General features: G+C 43.4%; 1 long non-coding RNA gene across 1 annotated transcript; it reads left to right on the top strand.

Annotated features, from left to right (window-relative positions):
* Positions 1-2918: 2918 nt before the first annotated feature.
* On the top strand, positions 2919-6699 carry LOC121397549. The gene is made up of 3 exons (XR_005963743.1): positions 2919-3757; positions 4710-4748; positions 6452-6699. It is a non-coding gene; the product is annotated as an uncharacterized LOC121397549 (long non-coding RNA).
* The last annotated feature ends 2884 nt before the right edge of the window (positions 6700-9583 follow it).

The raw sequence follows: 9583 nt of genomic DNA, 5'->3' as shown, positions 1-9583 counted from the left end.
GCATTACATAATAATGCCATCTGTTATGGTGACAGATCTGCAAAGTGGTCCGTCAGCAGATGACAGTGCTGGAGAACCCAATAACAACGCTGTTGGATATGCTGGAGATCGCCAGTACATGGAAGGGGAAAGGTAATGCGCTGGTGGTTTTAATTGCTAATGAGTTTCATCAATGGCTGGCAGCCAATCCGGCTGCACAGCAGGTAAAATACAGTCCTTATAAGCCACTGACTGGAGGGAAAGCTGACTGTGACAATAAACTCTGATCTGATTGGTTGTGATCCCGCTGGACCCGATATCTAAAATTGCACTTTTGTCTAAAACCAACGACATCTGACAGACAGAGGCATGTTGCAGCCTCTTTAATATCTGACGAAGGGGGAACGCCCTCCGAAACATTGTGGGGCGCAATAAACACACCAGGGGTAGGACCCAGGTTTAATTTGCTTCGTGTACCAGCCTTTTGTTTCTTTGTATTGGACTATTGGGAGTGCCTTCTCCCTTAGGTTTTGAGCACCAGCGGTATTCTTTAGAAGGGCCTGAGTGTGCACGTGATTTCCCTACACTCTTTAATATCTGCCATTGCCTACCCAAATGGAGCCCAGTTACACATTGTGTAACAAATCGTTTTTGTCTTTCTGTTCCCTTTCCATCTAGTCTGGCCTATGACTGAGGAAACTGCAAGTTCGTTCCCTGAGCCTGGTCTCAGAAGGACAGCTTTTGGATCTGCTGATGGACATGTACAAGATAGCGGAGGCCGACAGAGCTCTTTTATTGGGGCAGGTGACTCACCTGCACAGCACTGGCAAATACAAAGAGGTGATTGAGGCTTGTTTGCTTCCCAATCATTAGAAATATGCATCTTGTGCTGATGGTGAAATCTCCATTCCACCAGTCTCAATAAATGTTTTTTGATATGAGATGTTTTTGACCATATCCCTAAGGTGTTTATTGAAAAAACTCCATTCTGCTGCTCCAAATGTCTCTCTTTTTTTTTTAGGGGGGAAAATTTTTCCAAATCCAACATGGCTGCTATGCTAACGGTCCCTTTCTTCATTTACTTCAGTCGCCTCCTCTTTGCTTTGTTTCAGAAAGAAGCAGCAGCAATCAAAGGTGGCATTGACAGGCTCGGCTTCTAGTGTGCCACTATTCTGTGCAGCATGCTGAATAAGGGGGCAGCAGCAGAAGGCTGGCTAGTGTTTCATGCATGTCTAATGTTACACTTCAGCCTTTTTTGAAAGAGTGTCTGTGGCAGGCTGAATGGGGCTCTCCTGCACTCCAAAAGGCAGAATAGTGGGGGGAGAGGACAATGGTACCTCTTGTCAGAGGCCAGCCCTTCCAGCAGGAAAAAAGCCATTGTCACCCATACAGAGACTTGTCTGGCAGTCTGTGCACGCCTCACTGCCTCCTCATACTGCTCCTTGCATCCCTGCAAAATGCATTCAGGGCCTTGTCAGCTCTCATTAGCTCAGGGGGGCTGGCAAATTAATGGCCTGTTCGTGTCTTGGGGTCCCCCTTCTGGGGAGACTGTGAACGTGTTTAGCATAACCTAGACTGTTTAGAACCCCATGTCACATGGGATCATAGCAGACTGGTTGACCTTATTGCAATTATGGCTCCAGCTGTTGACTCAGCTTCTGCTTACTTATGGGACAGTAAATCTAATTTTTCACAGCTTTCCTTTTATATCTCGGCAGATAAGTGGCACCCTCCACAAGGATAAGTTTCTGTGGCCTTGGGGATGCTCCTATCAGCTGAAAGAAATGGTACTTGCATGCCAGGCAAAGAGAGATGCCTCACAGAGTGGGTACGGCCACAGCCAATGCTCTCTCTAAAGGTGTTTGGCCCCTATTGGCTGTAACCAATCTTTCATCTCTTGCAGGCAGCTATTATGGCCACCATGCTAGGTTTGCAGCCAAATCTGGACTTGGAAGAGGTGGGTTGGAAAGCACATCAATTATGGAGCATAAAAACTGAATTGCAACTTCCCAGCACTGATGAAAAGGGATGCTCTTGTATAGTATGCCTCCTCACTGTCATCAAGTCCTTCCTTCCATATGTATAAATACTAATATACGGGAAAAAAAAATATACTGGGCACATATTAAACCACACCCTCCATGTTATAATTTTCCTAGAGCAACCAATATGGCAGCCCTCACTTAAATGCAATAACCTTGTTTGTTAATAGTAGTAGGTAGCCCTTTTACCAAAATATAGAGAAGAATTCAAGTGATGCTTCTGTGTCCCTATATATGTGCACCCCTCTGCTGTTCCTTGAGAGATGTAACCTTGTGGAAGCCTATGTAGCCGATTACAGAGAGCTGCAGTGCAGACTTGTGCAGATGCTGGATTGTTGGAGCTCCTCCAATTTTAATGCCCGGAAAGTGAGCAGGTAAATGACAACTCCTAGAGCAGTGATCCCCAACCAGTAGCTCGTGAACAAAATGTTGCTCTCCAACCCCTTGGATATTGCTCTCAGTGGCCTCAAATCAGGTACTTATTTTTGAATTCCAGGCTTGGAAGCAAGTTTTAAGTGCATAGAAAATAGATGTACTGCCAAACAGAGCCTCCTGTAGGCTGTGAGTCCACATGGGGGCTACCAATAGCCATTCACAGTCTTTATTTGGCACCCCAAGGGGCATTTTCATGCTTGTGTTGCTCCCCAACTCTTTTTACATTTGAATGTGGCTCACGGGTAAAAAAGATTGGGGGATCCCTGTCCTAGAGTGATGCAGGGAATCCCACCCAGACTCTGTTCATTGTGCAATGCTGTTGTTACTTGCTTATTTTTGAATTCCAGGCTTGGAAGCAAGTTTTAAATGCACAGAAAATAGATGTACTGCCAAACAGAGCCTCCTGTAGCCTGTGAGTCCACATGGGGGCTACCAATAGCCAATCACAGTCCTTATTTGGCACCCCAAGGGACATTTTCATGCTTGTGTTGCTCCCCAACTCTTTTTACATTTGAATGTGGCTCACGGGTAAAAAAGTTTGGGGATCCCTGTCCTAGAGTGATGCAGGGAATCCCACTCAGACTCTGTTCATTGTGCAAAGCTGTTGTTACTTGTAAGTGGAAGAAAATATATAGATCTTGTGTAAAACACTACATGGGATTGTACATGTAATGACTGTATTCCTTTATTTCCCATGCTCCTTTGGTGATTGCAGACAGTATAAAGGACTTCCACCTGTCAAACCAGATAAAGTAAACATGAAAACCCTCAGCAGATTGGCCTTCAAGCTTCTGGAGCTATATAACCTCGACCCAGGTTATGATATAACACTTTAATAATCCACAAGAGAAAAATTAATTCATGACTTTACATACTTTAAACTGGGATATCACCCTGCTTAGACTGGTCTGCCCTTGGCTGCTCTCTTTCCCATGGTCAGGCAGAAACCTCTCCCTGGGTATGTGAAACAAATCTCCTGGTTTCCTCTCACACTCCAAATACAAATGATTGGCGCCTGGTAAAATTGGCCCTAGTTATACCGTATGTGAATATGATAGGGCCCTTAGATTGTAAACACCACTGGGATAGGGACTGATGTATAATCTCTGTACATTGATGTGCAATATGAGGGTGATATAGAGACTAATAAAAATAATATGTAGATCCTATATATCTGAAATGTATTTTCTATATATATCGGGTTTATTCCTAATGTTTCCCTGACAGTTTTGTGTTCAAACCTGCTAAACCAGCGGCATCTGGGAATTCTGAAATATCTCATATACAAGAGGTTTGTGCAGGTGAGCGTGTGTTTAATATTCAGGATTTAGGGCATCTTTTTCATCTGTGGATAGAATATGACACACATAGTTTTGTAGAATTTTTCCAGTAATGGCGGAAGCTATTTTGACTGCACCTCCGTAAAAAGGCTGTACAGTTACACACCTAAGAAGCAGCAGGATGTTACAAGTGCAGGGTAGAATTGCTTCATTATAAGCTACACATTCTGTCTGTAATATCTAATATCCTATTGACTTTTCATATTTATTGCCATGTATGTGCATCTGTGAGTGCTGCAGCTATGCTGAATTAAAGGAGAACCAAAGCTTATCAAAGTAAGCCAGAAATGTAACCCCTTTTGTTGTTGTTTCATTACTAGCCCAAGGCAACGGCAGCTCTTCGGAAAGGAAGATACCTCCAGTAGCTACCCATCTTTCTTTCTGCTTATTCACTACATATGTTCTGGGCTGCTCTCATTTATCTGAGCTAAGGGACCCACTCACAATGTACAGTATATTTTTCAAAATTTTAAATTTACATTACACAGCGGTATAGAAACCAGTGCAGTTTGCATCAGAAATGATTGCATCAGCATTCTGATGATATTCTTATGACCCCTAAGCTTAGCTTCTCGTCAGCAGCCTAGAGCTCAATGAGCATGTGCAGTGTCACTGACCCACAACACGATCCAAGATGGGTACTGCCCTGGACAATAGATCCTTACTGATAAACCAATAAATCCAACAGATACAATACAGTATTTCTAGCTATATGTTTAGCCTTTAGTTCTCCTTTAATTTTACTGTGCATTTTCAAAATGTTGCAGTGGCCCCCTAAACTGGCATGCATGTTCAGATGACTGGGGCCTCACTGTCTGACCACTGACCCAATCTGAGCCACTGTACAGACATCTTTTTTGTGAATTGTTGCTTTGCATTGACTTATCATTTAACTTATAACTGTTTCTTCCAGAAATCAATGACCCATGGAAACTGGACTGATCACATGCAGGTATTTTTTTCTTTCTTTTAGAAGTGCCTGAAATAAGGCCAGTTATCATTGCTGTTTTTGACTGATGGTCAAGGCGTCATTGTCAGGCTATGTTGTGTCAAATATTTGTAGATATAAGGGCTGAAAAAGTAGAAACCCAGGTTAGGTTTACAGCTAGTGCAAAAAGCATACAGGGGGTAGGAGGCATAGCTTTAGCAATTCCAATAAATTACTTCACCTCTACATTGGCGCCCAGGCTACGTCTGAATGAGAATCCTATCTGTGCGCTACATAAAGTCACACGATTACACATCTATAATGGGTTGTGCAGTGTTTGCTTATCGGGAATAGCGCCCCAGAACACAAGGCCAGCCTGTAACTGTGAATGCATAAAGAGATTATTTCAGGGTAGCGTGGGAATCCGGAGCAGAGAGACTTCTGGCTTCTTACCTATGGCTAGACAGTGTTTACAAATTAACACCTTCACCACCACCACTGGTATCATGGTCCACAGAACTGTATAAATGGGTAAATAAGGAATCGCTGCAATGCACAAGGCACAGAGACAGAAATTTGTTGTTTTCTTACTGGCCAGAGAACCCTGGCCAAAAAGCCACACATTTGTTTGTGGCTTTTTGAGTTTGCTGATTGGAATTATGTCAGTTACCGGACCTTCCTCTACTTGATTCATATATTGTGCTGTTTGTCTACACTTCTAGTTTGCACAAGGCTTCCACTGCAGTGTGCAGACATCTACTCCATTTATACAGTGTGTAATTAACTGCCAGGATATGAAGCTGATCTATGTCCACAATTGGCTGGAGTGTTTTCTGTTATGTAGCTGGTACAGTATAAAGTTAAATTGGATAAAATACAGAAATTCTAGCCATAGTAATCAGTAAATCAGTATACAGAAATACAATAAAACTCAACACTCATTATTCTGAATTATGACCTCACTCTGTGCAAGCTGCCATGTTGGGATTCTTGGCCAGATCCTTGCTGTGATTTGCTGACTAATGCCAAGAGACTCATGATTTAATATTGGCTGCTTGTGAATACTGCTATTATTAGAGTTATCCCAGATATCTGTGCTGCCCAGATAGTGGGCATGATGTGTTCTCATATGCAGAATCCCATTGATGCCATACGAAACTCTGTTGGAAAATGTATTCATGTTGTGGCAGTTACTGCTATGGCCTTCACATTCTTCCCAGAATTCCTTGTCCTACTAACCTCTGACCCTGGTGGGTCTGGCTTTCCTTCCAGAAAGTAGGGGCCCGTCTCCTGAAAGAATAAAGATTAACACTTGAAACTTGTCATTTCCCACAGGACTCCTCTAAAATGGGTTTGTGGTCATTACTGTCGACGTTTTGTATACACGGCGAGTTATTAATAGGGCCTTTAACTTCTGTACTCCACTGTAAACCAGCCCCACGGACACCATTTATCACTGGGCAGATTAAAGCCATAAATCGTGGAATGAAATTAGAATTTGTTTTTTTCTGTTTGCTTACAGCGTGCAAATAGAACTTACTGCTGCAAGATGAAAGGGTTTGCTTTTATTAAATATACAAGCTTTTGTCATATCCATTTAAGACGTCAAATGTTCCACCTTGTCAGAATGGCTTCCTCCTTCCCCACACTCCCATTTCCCAAAGGTTTATAAATGAATACCCCCCCTTGCCTTGGTTCCTTCTCTCAGGTTCTGCTTAATGTTATAGGCTGTCGGAGAATGAAAATGTTCCTGATGATCCCCAGACCAGGAAGGAACACTTTTACCAGCTCCCTATTCCCAGGGACAAGGTTCACTTCCTTCGCAGCGCTGATGACCTGTCACTCTGCAGGGAACATGTCTTGAAGGTAACGAAGGCTGCGGGAAGATATGTTATCAATTAAACTATGGAATCATTTAAAACCACCCAAACTGATCAAAATTAAATTTTGCTAATATTGCTCCTCTTCTGAAATGGCGACGATCCATCAGGTGGCGCTCGATTTCGACTCCCTGCCTTCTATAGGAGATAGCCAGGGAGGAGAAATCGAGCGCCGCCCGATGGATCGTCGCCATTTCGCCTTTTCAGAAGAGGAGCACAAGCGGAGTATCGGTAAGATATTTTTTAATAAAGTCTTTGTGAATGTAAAGTTAAATGTGTGTTAGTGTTTTTTTTCCGTTAAGGGCAAACAAATTTTTTATAAAAAAAAAATAAATTCATGTTACTGTTCCTTTAAGTGCTTACTTTTGCGGAAAAAGTGGTGAGATGCCTGAAATGCAAGCACACACTGAAGAAATCTGAACACAATTATTGTTCTGATTCTAATCCACCAGAAACACCAAATTGTCTCCACCCCCCCCCTTCAATCAGTATACACCACAGGCTAGAATGGGAGGGTCCAGGAGATCATTTTAGACTTCTCTGAACCCGAAGCCCCTTTCCCAAAAGAAGAGATGGCTTAAGCTGCACTTGGTCTGAAAACATCAGACTATCAGGTATCAGAATCAGATAGTGTGTCAGACACAGATAAAAAAAATAAAAATTCTTTGCCAAACCGGAGTTTCATACCAACTCTTAAAGGCACTGGCATTTTCAATAGTGCACCATATACATCAATCACTCAGATTCGCTCACCACTAACCAAGCGATTTTACACCTACCCTATTCCATAAGGGTAGGATATAAGAAAAAAAAACTCCTAAAGTTAATTCTACAAATGCAAGCAATCCAGGAAACCGGCTACCTCAAAAATCCATATCCTCATGACTCACCTTAACAAGACTCCCGGGTAGGAGGTTGCCTAACACAGTTACTCTCCTACTGGGAGACACATGTCACAATTCAATGGGTACTACAAATCATCCAATTGGGATACAAAATTCCCTTTTCAGCCCCCCTCCAAAATAAAGTGTTCTGTCTATACCCTACCCACTAAGAAGGAAGGCATTAAATCTAGCAATCTCTTCTTACTGCTACAAGCAGGAGTCATTCAAAAGTTGCAGCCTTTACTCCACCCTCTTTCTGGTGAGAAAAATGGAAGGCTTCTTCAAGCAGTCCTCAAAAAAAAATCTTTTTTTCTCTCTATCTCGTTATTTCCAGCTCCAACACAAGTTCAAGATGGAGTCAGTGCACTACACCAAAGCCTTTCTGGAAGGCAACAATTTCATCAATCAATCGACTTGCAGGGCGCTTATCTGCACATACCAAAGTCACAACCCTTCCTGAGATTTGCTATCAAAGACTATTTACAAAGATCTTACCACCAGTTATGGCATACCTACAATGCACAGGAATTCATATCCTACCATACCTAGACGATTTACTCCTGAGAGCTCAGTCCGTAGCGCAGGATATAGTAGACACAGAGATCTGTATACAAGCCCTGCAAATACACGACTGGTTAATAAACTAACATAAGAGCTCCTGCTTTCCGTTACAAATAATTCAATTTCCAGGACTAATGTTCGACTTCAAACAACAGACAGTAAAATACAAACGAACCCTACATCACAACTTCCATAAACACTAGGACAAAAATCATCAAGATCTCTGATAGGGTTGCCACCTTTTTTGGAAAAAAATACCAGCCTTCCTATATTTATATAGTTTCTCCCTATAAATAACTGGCATCAAGCAACATTTTAACAGGCCAGGCCAGTAAAATACCGGCCGGATGGCAACTCAACGCACAGATCATCCCCATGCTACCCACAACCACAGACAGCTTGTCCTAGTGGTCAGTGCACACTTGTGTCCTCAGGCAGAAGCTGAGCATGATCAGAGTGGGAATTGATTACAACCAATGCCAGCAAGTTCATATATGGAGAAGTCTAACACACACTCACTCTATGAAGGCGTTCGGAAAAGCGCAACTTCCGATAAGCATCCTGGAACTACAACTGATTAGCATTTCAGGCCTGGTCCAACAGACCCCGGGGCCGCCCAGTACGAGTACAATCGGACAATGCCACGGCGGTGGCTTATGTCAACAAACAGAGAGGCACATGGAGCAGTCTAGCTATGCAGGAGGTATTAAAGGTGATGACATAGGCAGAAAACACAGTCCCAGCCATATCTGCAGTATTCTTTCCTGGAGTATTGAACTGGAAAGTGGACTTCCTCAGCAGATGAACAATAAACCAAGGGGAATGGGCACTGCACAACGACGTATTCGCAAAACCAATACATAAGGGACCTACCAGAAATAAATATCTTGGCGTTCCCGCACAAGTTTCAAACTTCCCTACTATTGCTCCAGGACCAGAGATCCGGGAGCAGCATACACGGATGCACTGGTTATACCATAGACCTTCAACAAACGGTATGCGTCCCACCACTGGCTATCCTCCCCAGAATAATTGCCAGTATACAATGGGAACGAATCACAAACATACTTCTCGCACCAGACTGGCCTAACAGATTATGGTAAACAGACTTAGTCAACGTGTCAGTGTCCAAACCGTGGCGGCTACTTCTACCACCGGACCTCCTCATCCAAAGTCCAGCCAGACACCACAACCTAGCCATGCTCAAGTTCACAGCCTGGATCTTAAAACCCAACTATTGGGACTTCCGGGGGGCGGGCCCAAGAGATGGCCGCTTTTTAGATAGAGCTCCGCACGCTGAAGCCAAATCCCTGCTTAGGGACAAATACAAACAACCCAAAAACGACAAGGGCAAATCGGCGACACAGGATAAACTGAGGGGAGAAGAAATTACCATCGCAATTCGGCTCCCCCTCCACGCTGCAACCCCAGAAGTCCCCGCAGCCATTCCCACCACGTGGATCCGGAACCAAAAATACATTGCGCACTTACATCGGAGAAACAGCTTACCTGAGAAGAAGCTGCGCACTCCCGA

The sequence above is a fragment of the Xenopus laevis genome, chromosome 8S (genome assembly GCF_017654675.1).
Source record: "Xenopus laevis strain J_2021 chromosome 8S, Xenopus_laevis_v10.1, whole genome shotgun sequence".
NCBI classification, from domain to species: Eukaryota; Metazoa; Chordata; class Amphibia; order Anura; family Pipidae; genus Xenopus; species Xenopus laevis.
This window is presented reverse-complemented; position numbering and strand designations above follow the sequence as displayed.